This window comes from Tinamus guttatus, unplaced genomic scaffold (assembly GCF_059628265.1).
Source record: "Tinamus guttatus ecotype Peru unplaced genomic scaffold, ASM5962826v1 Tinamus_guttatus_pri_ptg000110l, whole genome shotgun sequence".
Taxonomy (NCBI): domain Eukaryota; kingdom Metazoa; phylum Chordata; class Aves; order Tinamiformes; family Tinamidae; genus Tinamus; species Tinamus guttatus.
The window spans coordinates 479,443-488,514 of NW_028288644.1; positions in this window are offsets into that span (position 1 = coordinate 479,443).

The window sequence follows — 9,072 nt, forward strand, 5'->3', positions numbered from 1 at the left end:
GTTATAATTGACAATTTGGAAAGTACAGTATTTTCTATATTTGAGCATGTATTTTTTATTTATGCACACATATGTATGGGCAAATATGCACAGCTCTGTTTTACTGTACTTTACTAGTACTTTACTTGTGTCTGTAGAAACTATGTTTCTTCCTATTAATGACAAACATTAGCCCAACTGCACACCACAGCAGCAATATGAACAGATTCTCTATCCTAAGTCCAACCTTCAAATCCATAAATTGTGTGATACAATGATCTTTCAGTTAATTCTCATTTCCTCAGATTATCTATTTGATCACAGGGTGAGCCTGTTACACTAAAGCCTGTTTATGAGGTATCCCAGCTATGAGGTATAGCCAGCTATTTAACAGTGTCCTATAAGAGGATTTGGACTCATCAACTCCTGACTGCACTCTAATTACTTGCTACACTGCCTGAAATTACAGCTTGGTTTCCACCGCACAGTGATGGAGGTACCTCTGTGAAGTTGAAGTCTCCCCTGAATCACAGTTTTTAAAAATCTTAAGTTGTTATTACTTAGAGATAAGAGTTTACATGTTTTGCTGCCTTCTGTTGCATCTGCCTAGCAATATGTTTTGGTGTTTTAGGAGTCACAGTTATCATTTATTTACCAGCTTACAGTGTCCTTCATGTGTCTTTCTTTTAAGTGCCTTCATTCTTTCCCTTTATGCTGCTCTTTTACACTGCAGTGATGGGGAAGCACAGAGTAATTATTCTTTTCCTCAGTAAAAACAAAACTACTTAGAGCACTGCTAATATCATTGCCAAGCAAACAATTCCTTTTCTTCACAACAAGCACTTGATGTATTCAGAAACTGTTTGCATTACAGGTCATATGTATTACTAGACAGAATGAAGAAACTCTGTTATGAGTTTCTTTAATGACTGTTCTTTTCTCTTTCCCTGTCCATCAACGCTACCAGATAACATGGACCAGTTACTATGAAAAGGCTTCTAATCATGAATTATCTTTCATTATAGCTCATGTGCATTTGTTTTGAGAGCATCTGTTGACTTCTCTAGGCAATGAATAGCAAGTGTTTGATTTTATTTATTTCATAAGTAAAAATTAGGGGAAACATACTCAGTAACCCATGTGGAGTGTTTTGTCTAAGCCACATGAGGGAGTTCTTGAGCAAGCTGACATAAAAAAGCACTTACCTCTGCATCTGCAAGGCTATGCTTCTTTGTGCCGCTTGCATACAAAGTCATTATTTTCTTTTTCAGCGAAATTGCCTAAAATTCCTGAGCAGTCAAAAAAAATGAGGTTGTGTATCCGCTCACAACGTCTGTCCTCCCATACTCTGAATATATGTATCACTCTGTCTGAGTAGACCTTTGGGGGGAAAAGTAATTAAAGCGGCCTGCAGAGCCAGAGTAAGATAACTAGCACTTCTTTGGAAAATAACCACCTTGAACTTAATCAAATATTTCTCACCATGTGGAGTAATGTAGGAAGGAAGACCTAGATGGAACATTGAGCATCCTTTTTCTTAATTGTGTGCTCTGTATGTCCACAAAGAGTTTCTGAACTGAAATAAGGAAATAGGTTTCTAAGAGATGGCATATAGAAGATGATGCAACAAGCCGCCTTGAAACAAATACAGCTAAAAATGCTGTAGTGAGTTTGTAGTTAATATTAGCCTGACTGCCAAGGTCTTGGAGGAAACTTGACAGCTTGTATATCTGACAAATGTTGCTTGACTGGCTCATCATTCACAACAGTATTCCCTCCCATACCCCCTCTTCCTTCAGTGTTGGAATATGCACAAATATACTGGGCTTCCACTAAAATGCCATCTTCAGTTACTTAGTAATTGAATCCCTGCACAGCTCACAGCCAGATTCTCTTCTGTCTTTCCAAAGTAATGTAGATCAAGCATGAACAAGAAGGGGCAAGAGAGCATCTTGAGAAAATAAACTCCTGCTCCCGTTCATTTAATATTTATACTAAAGTTTATTGTTTGTCTGCTTGTTTGTTTGTAAGGTTCCTACCCCGCCTCCTATGTGCTGCCCCATAACCTTAAGCAAACTCACAGGCAGCTTGCATTTCAGAGGCACACAGAAGGCACTTCTGAGACCTTATAAATATGAACATCTCTCCATAAGGCATACAAGGATATGACAAGATCAGTAATAACACAGCACAATCCACCTCACTGAAGTCAGAGACTTTAAAGGGTGCATGGTAAAAATAACAGTAGCATGGTCTTCTCTAAAAGTGGTTCTGAAAAAAAACCTCTCTTTTTAAGTTGAATGCCTATGCAATTACTTGTTTGAACAGCTGAGATGAAACAAGTGCTTTGTGGTACAAGAACACATGCATTGAGTATGAAGAGAGAGTAGGGCAGAAAGAAAATCATGCACTGCCTCTAGGTCTAACCACATAAAGAAATATGGGTTGAAAACCCACCACACACATACAAGCAGATACCACACGTATACCACATAAAAACAAGCCACATGAGGAAGCACAGTGACCATGCCTGGTGGGATAGAGCGGGAAAATGCAGCATGAGAGGTTATTCTGATTGTTTCCAGGAATAAACTGAGAGTAATGAGCAAAGTAACATTTTTAAACTCAAAAGGGATGTGAAGCATCTATCCGGAGACAGCTGAAGCCCACTGTTCAAAATGCTGAAGACAGGCAGGCCTAAGGACTAGCCAAAAAAAAAAAGAGAGAGAGTGCAGAACATAAAACTGATAAAATTGAAGCAATTTTGTCACTATTTTCCAACTAGTTAAAAATTCCAAGAACTAAATTATTAGAGATCTATTCATCAATAAGGAAATTGTTAAATGATATAGAATAACATAAGCAATCAGAAGTCCCTTATTTCCACATGAAATCTACCAAGGAAAATGACAATACAAATCCCACTCTAGCATAGAGGCATTGGAATTCTTTTACTAGTTACTATTGTTACTACTGCTACTACTGTTATTATTATATCACAATTTCAGTAGAAAGAATTTATACCAGCAAAATAGTGCTATGTAAATAAAGAGAAATAAGCAGAGGAAAAAAATAACTAGAGCTATTTTTGTTGCCTACATATTCTTTTGTTTTGCTGGCTTAAATCTGAAATACAAAAACCACTACACTAAGCACAAATTCCTTTAGCAAAATTTCAGTACAGTCTCACTGAAAGCAATGAAATTATCCCTTTGATAGAATATAGGATTGGCTCCCAAGCACACACAAACAGAATGAAAGTAAATAAATTAGAACTAAACAGACAGCAATATATATTCATACAGACCTTGTAAAAACACATAACAATGCATAGGTAATTGATCTTATTAGAAATATTTTATATGTTCGGTAAGTCTGCCCTCTCACTGAAAAAAAAAACAATAGAGGAAAAAGCAGCCCTAGCTTGCCTGCAGCTCAGGAAAAAAAAATCTTCTTTTGTCCTTAGTCTTTCTGTTAAAACACTGGATAATTTTTAAACTTTCTTCTTCCTCAGCAGATTCCCTACTGGCCTTTAGCACCACCTGGTTAAGGACCACATTGCTTCGCTGAAGCCTATTAGATGTGCAGAAGGGGCAAACTTGCAAAAGGCACCGAGATCATGGCACACGTGATGGCAGGATGCCAGCTGAACACAGAGCCTGGAGGCACAGAAGCGCTGCCAAACTCGCCCAGCACCCCATTGACAGCCCTATGCCGTTCCAGCTCTGACATGGACGTGTCAGTCTGCAGCAGAAAAAGTTTAATGATAAGGTGCTCTATAGACCACCCATCTAAGGACTCTTTGTGATGCCAGCACTACTGCTGTTACCCATAACACAACTTCAAACAAAAATTACATACTCAGCTATACACAACAGTTTCACAGATAAAAATAATGACACTGGCATGGTTTTAGATTTTCAATCTGCTGTATTAGCACATCCAAAATGGTTCCTTATTCCACTAGTAGATAACACAGTATCTCAAATAGAGGAAAATCATGCTTTACATATAAATATGAACAACAGACAGTGTCATTTGTCAAGGCCTTTTTAAAGAAGAGATGAGGAGGCCAGGTTGAGGGAGGCTGTCGTTTTTCTAAATAGCATATAGGGGAACTCCTGAGCAGTTATAACCAGCCAGTCTAGGGAAGAGCTCTTCAGAATGAGTCTTCTCGCACTATTATGTCTACGCCAGAATGAGTCCCCAGTCATCAGACATGATCTTCCCAAAATTTTGAGGAAATGATTACTTGACTTCACTTGTCAAGTTTAAGTATCCCTTTCACGCTTCCCCTGTTTCCAGCCATGCACTATGACAAGCATCTGTAGGATGCTGCAATTTTCCTATGGCTTCATCTCCCACCAGAGAAGATCCCATTGTGCATCTTCTTTCTCTCTTGACACATTTCCCACCCAAAACATTTGTCTTGCCTTTTACATGTAGTGAAGGAGTAGAATAGCATAGCTTGACATTGGGCTACCATGGATCAGTCTGCCTGCATGGATGATATATTGACACTGTATGCTCCCAAACCCCAGCTGCTACCACAGCTGTTAGATTTACAGGAATGCATCAGATTGCCCCAGTTTTCTCTATTATATGCTTAGACTCTTTCTCTTCCAGAATCCCAAAAAAAACCTGTAATAACAAACACCCAGAATCATACAGCTAGCACAACCTGTAACAGCAGTCAGAAAAACTCTTCCAACACTGCATTTAAAGCCTTCTTGCCAAGCAATGGCAGCTAATAGATATTTACTGATTCTGTTTTTCAAAATGAGAAAAACACAGGCAACCAAATAAAAAAGTTCTGTTTACTTCATTCATAGAATCATAGAATGCTTAAGGTTGGAAGGGACCTCTCGAGATCATCTAGTCCAACCCCCCTGCACACGCAGGGTCACCTAGAGCACATGGCACAGGACTGCGTCCAAGTGGGTTTTGAAGATCTCCAGAGAAGGAGACTCCACAACCTCTCTGGGCAGCCTGTTCCAGTGCTCTGTCACCCTCACTGCTAAGAATTTTTTCCTTAAGTTCCTGTGGAACTTTTGATGCTTTAGTTTGTGGCCGTTTCCTCTAGTTCTGTCAGTGGCCACCAGTGAAAAGAGGCCAGCACCATCCTCCTCACGGCCTCCCTTGAGGTACTTCTAGACACTGCTCAGGTCCCCTCTCAGCCTTCTCTTCTCCAGGCTGAACAGGCCCAGCTCCCTCAGCCTCTCCTTGTAGGGCAGATGTTCCAGGCCCCTGATCATCCTTGTGGCCCTGCGCTGGACTCTCTCCAGCAGCTCCACATCCCTCTTGTACTGTGGAGCCCAGAACTGGACACAATACTCCAGATGTGGCCTCACCAGGGCTGAGTAGAGGGGCAGGATCACCTCCCTCGACCTGCTGGAGACGCTCTTCTTAATGCACCCCAGGATCCCATTGGCCTTCTTGGCCACGAGGGCACACTGCTGCCTCATGGTCAACTTCTTGTCCACGATTCAAGTTGATGTCAAAATTTCATTAAGAGAAAAGTTCCCTAAAACTGCCAAGATAGGATTATTTCAATAGCAATAAAGACATACAGATCTTCAGAGCCCAATCAATTCTTTCAGCTCAATGTGGTTCACCCTTTCACCATGCAGAAACCCCATATTCTGCATTTTTCTGCTTATTTGTCTCTTCTGTGAACTCTTTGCTGTTTCTCACAGCTTGCAATCTCTTGTAGTGCCTTTGGATCTGTAAACTAAGTGACCAGTGCACTGATGAAAGCATTTTACTCAGAGTCTTTTCCCACAGACATCCGAAAATAGACACACATGTATCCAACTGGATAATATCCAATGTTATTTTCCAGCAAAATACTGAGGTGACATACTAAGCCAGTAAAAGAGAATCAGTCCCAGATTATGCACATATTCGTTCATCACAAAATAAGATGTTAGATGATAATCCTCAATTTACAGCCTTTTTCCTCTTCCAAATAAAGCTATATTGTTGGGATGTGTCACAACTGGCTTGTTTTTGGGATGGTGTCACATCCCAGAGGTGCTAACTCTATTTGAAGACTTTACTGTTGACCTTCACATTCACAAAATCCCCCAACCACTTCAGTGCCCTGATTGTCACCATCTCCAACATTCAAATGTCATTTGCAATGTAAAATATGTTTTTAGTTTCAAGAAACCAAGTGGTCTCAATTTGAAATAAAAACCATTAAGGATAACCAGAATTTCTCCAAACTGATGCAACTTGACTATTCTCCAGAAACATTAGATAGGAAAGATTTCTCACATACCATCTTACCTTTGGGAGCCGTATACAACAATGTCATTCCTGCAGCTTGACCCCTACTTTGACAAAGGACATGTTTTACTCCTTCCTGATGGTGGATCACATGAGAATATGAGAGACTACGGCACTGGTCATATCGTCATTTGGCAGCCAGATCCAGGCAACCACTGTCTGCAAGCTGGATACTCCTTCTTATCTCTATGGGTTTTCCAAAACCCTGATGCAAAGCAAACTCGTTGGCTCAAAACATGATTTTCTACTACATGTTTGCTTCCAGGTCTTCAGTAGCTGACAAAGGAAACACAGGAATGATGTCTTCACAAACCTGGTGGGATATAGAATTCAATCTCCCCTAGGGCCTAAACATTTATATAATTTTCAATATATGTAAAGGTATATTAAGAGACAGCTGGAAACTTAGCAAGAACTGGTTTGTGGGCAATTCCCAACATGCTGCTGTCCCGGGAAAGACCTGCCTCAGCTTCTGAGCTGGCCTCACGGACACTAAGGAGAAGCGCAGGGTCACTTTCACACAGTCCTTCTCCTGGCTCAATACAAAATCAACTGCTCACTTTTTAAAATGCTTTTGCATTTCAGTCAGTTGAAAACCTTACCATGCAAATTTGCTGTACTGAAGCAAGCCCTGATGCATGCAGGGACTTTATGTCCTCTCAGATGACAAAGAACCGCATGCTGCTACTTTTCAGAAATGTCTCTATAAAGGCTATTTTCAGAAAGAATTGTTTGCTCTGAGAGGACAGTTCTGTCAGAACTGTGAAAATATGCTTAACCTGCAGTGAATAAACTTAATTATAAACCTTGCCGAACACACAGGTTGAAGTCCTACTAGTTGCTGGTGAGCACAAGTTTCTGTCTGTCTGCAAAAGTCAGTTGCTTCCAGTCCAGGAGTGTTTCCATGACAACGTGGTGTTATAAAACACATATTTAAAAACCTCAGCAAATGAAAAGGTCATTTTTTTCTCTTTTTTTTCCTGTTTCATATCTTATATTTTAATGATCGCTAGCTAAAGCATTTCCCAGAAGTTAGAAACCAGGTGGACTAAGGCCCTGAAGCAAAGCCTGCAGACTTCTTCTTTGGCCGTAAATACATAACTAATAAACTAGAAATCCTTACCTCCTGTATTGCAGAGCTCCTTTACTGGTCTTTGAGGGACCACTGGTGAGGAGTGAGCACCACCACCCTCCTTTCACAGCGCTAAGAACAGAAGCACTAGAAAGAGCCACAGACAGGACTGCAATAGTCACAAGGTAGAAATGAAGATGATAACAGTCACAGTAAGTCTCACATGTCATGTAAAAGGATAAAAGCAGTAACTTCTACATGCTCTACTGAAATAATGACTATATCATCATGTAAACTCCTTCCATAATTTGCACTAAAATATACTCTTCTGTATGCTAACAGTTGTGTGTAAAATTCACTTACTACATTGACTGAGGATTCACCTGGCTGCTCTGTGTTGTACTGCATTTATTTCTTCAGTTCGCTCCTAACAGACGTTTTTCTGCAGCTGTGTGACAATAGAACTCAGTAGGGGTCAAATCTGTCTTTCATCAGAATTCCTTCATAGCTTGGACAGGGTAGATGGAAAATACTCTCTTACGCCTCAAAAGTCATCACAGGAGGGCAGTCGTCTTTCTCTACGACAGAGAAATTGACTTGTTTCTGCTTTTCATCAGCCTCCCATGTTCTGCTACACGTGGTTCTCCATCACTTCCAGAACCACAGCTTTGCTATGAAGCCCCAGTGCAACTGCATATTGAGTGAATGGCAATCATAAGAAAGTATTTAGTCACAAGAATATTTTTCATCAGGAAGCACCAAAGCAAACAAAACTTGTTTCAGATGCCTGATGCAAGATGCCTTTTATTATTTCTGAATATCAAAAGAAGAGAAAGACAGTTTCTTCTTTTGGTACTCTTACAGTTCTACTATGTAGGGAGGCTGTTTTTATTTTCTCACTGCCCTGAACTCCCAGGCAACATTTTAAACTTTTGCACTGTTTTACTAATTCATCTAGGCATACCATATTTCCCTTTTTCAAAAAGCTAAACAAATATGACTCAAAGGGACAATTTCCATGTAACATTTCATATTCAGCTAATGCTTATGACAAATTTCAGAGATCCGTCACATCTCTTGCACAGCACTGTATGTGCTGCAGAATTTCAGTGTTAGAGCCTAATTGCATTAATATTCCCAAATCTCCTAATTTTATATCGGTTGTGATCAGGCCATTTCAAGTGTGTGGTCACAGACAACAGAAATAAATCTGTGTCCTGCACTGCAATGTGATTTTGCAGTACAGTCTAGAATCTTTGTAATCCCAGATAAATTCAGCATCATTTTTCTTTTTTTTCTGGTCCCCACGTCTTCTCAAAATCCACTTTTATGTTCTGATTTCCTACCTCCGCCATTAGTCAGTGTTTGGTTGTCTCAGTAGCAATACAAGCTGCATACTTTCCTCCAGCACAGCAGTCCAAACTCCCCAACAGAAAATCGAATTATCACCTCCTTCAGAAACCCAACAGCCAGCTTTGGTCAAAGAAAAAAAAAAAAGTTTTGTCTTTGCAACAGCTGCCCATGGGAAACATTAGCAACAAATAAAATAACACCTGCCAAACCATTGCAGCATTTCTTATCCTCCCCTTAAATGTCTTATGCTAGTAACTTTGCATGAAGGATAGGGTACCTGCGGCACAGAGGCCACTGCAGTTTGCCTTCCCATTATTATTGATTAGAGATAGATGTTATCTTTATTATGTAGGTGCTGACAGTGCGCCCAGACGCAG